Here is a 2,213-nt window from a genome sequence, read left to right on the forward strand (position 1 = left end):
TGTTCTGTGTCACACATGTGCATATGCACACACAATAAATAAGTGAATACAACATGTGTTCTGTGTGACACATGTGCATATGCACACACAATAAATAAGTGAATACAACATGTTTTCTGTGTCACATATGTGCATATGCGCACACAATAAATAATTAAATACACAAATGTATAAATGTGAAGCATTATAAAATGAGTGAATGAGAGTTCAAAGCCCTGCGTGCTTTACGGTTCATAAGAACATCACGGTACTTGAAGCCTATTGGTTTTCACCAACTGACTTACGAGTCATGAGTATAAAATAAACCATCTAACAACATTCTAATTACCGTTTTTAAAAATGAGCAGTGTGTAGTCATTTGAGAAAGAGGAGAGAGTGGGAGGCAGACTCTAAAGTTGGGTTTTAATCTTAGATCCATGCTGTCTTGGGGTACCTGGGCTGCCTAAGTTACATTCACTTAACCTTAAATTTTCTTCTTCAAGTCCCCCATCTAGTCACACTGTGAACTAAGTCTTCACCATTTGGACTCAGAGGGATACAATCCAGTTCGTAATACTTGTGGATAAAATACCTAAATGCCAGCAGGTACGGGGGAGGTGACCATACCTACCTGAGTTGCTATTGACAGCTGATAGCTGCTGGGAGGGATGAGAGACAAGAGAGGCCTCCCATGCTCCAGTAAATGGTCCTAAGCCCAAGTTCACACTGGACTCAGTGAGTTTTAAAAAGCAGACCGTGATCTAGCGAGATGACTCAATGGTTAAGAGTACTTGCTGCTCTTACGGAGGACCCAGGTTCTGTCCCCAGCACCCACATAGCAGCTCAGAACCATCTATAACACTAGCTCTGGGGGATCTAGACCATCTAACCTCTGACCTCTACAGCCACCTGCACTCACACACACATACACACATGCAGATACACACACATGCCCACCCAAAATTAAAAAATAATCTTTTTCAAAAATTAAAAAAAAAACAGAGCATATGAGTTTGGGAGGGAGAATGCTGGGGACAATCAAGTTGTAGGGGAGGGGATGAAGGGTAAATCAGATTAATGCACAGTATATATATGTTTTGGTCACTGCTCTGTTCTGTGAAGAGATAGGACCAAGGCACCTCGTATCAGAGGAAGCATTTAATTGGAGTCCTGCATATGGTTTCAGAGGGTTAGTCTTTTGTCAGCATGGCAGGGAGCACAGGAGCACATAGGCAGACATGGTGCTGAAGAAGGAGCTGAGAGTATTACATTCTGATTATAGGCAGAAGGGAGGGAGAGAGAAAGAGAGAGAGAAAGAGAGAGAGAGAGAGAGAGAGAGAGAGTCAGACAGACAGAGACAGACAAGAGTGAGAAAGAGACCCAGAGAGACAGAGACAGAAACACACAGAGACAGAGACACACAGAGACAGAGACAGACACAGACAGACAGACAGACAGACAGACAGACAGACAGACAGCTTGACCTGGGTATCTGAAACCTCAAAGTCCACCCCCAATGATACACTTCCTCCAGCAAGACTATCTCTTCTAATCCTTCTCGAACAGGTCATCAATTAGGGACGAATCATGAAAATATCTGAGGCTAGAGGGGCTATTCTCAGTCAAGCCTCCACAGTGCATGTGTGTGTGAAAATCCTCAAAAAACAATAAAAATAGTTGAAAAATTCAAAAGCAAATATTACCATACCCAGTTTATTGAGTACCTGTTTATTATGTGCTGGGTTGTAGCCCTGCTCTAAATAATGGATCACAATATGGAGGGTCACAGTGCAGTAAGAAAAATAGCAATGGAATGTTGTGACAGTTAATTTCCTAGAAAGTCGCACTCTCTGAAAGGGTTCTGAGACCTTGCCGTCCGTGATACACCAAACAGCCTCCCCTCATCTTTCTCTGCTTTTGTTCCTTTCTTTCTTAGCTTTATAATTCTTTTTTGTCTTCTGATCATACATTTTCAGACAGTGACTTTTTTTGTGAAATTATTACATTAACTGCTTCTGATTAGGGTCCCTCATGCAAGAAGTAACCTAGGAGACTAGACATGGTGTAGATGTTAGTAGCAGCTTTGAGGCAGGGGTGGGGAAGGCAGGCTGAGACACAAGATTTACTTGAGCCTAGAAATTCAAGTATAGGCTTAGCCAGGGCAAGAGGCAAAAGGAAGAGGTAAGATAAAAGGAGGAGAGGAGGGGAGGGAAGGGAAGGGGAGGAGGGGAGGA

The sequence above is a fragment of the Grammomys surdaster genome, unplaced genomic scaffold (genome assembly GCF_004785775.1).
Source record: "Grammomys surdaster isolate TR1022 unplaced genomic scaffold, NIH_TR_1.0 125996, whole genome shotgun sequence".
Lineage (NCBI taxonomy): Eukaryota > Metazoa > Chordata > Mammalia > Rodentia > Muridae > Grammomys > Grammomys surdaster.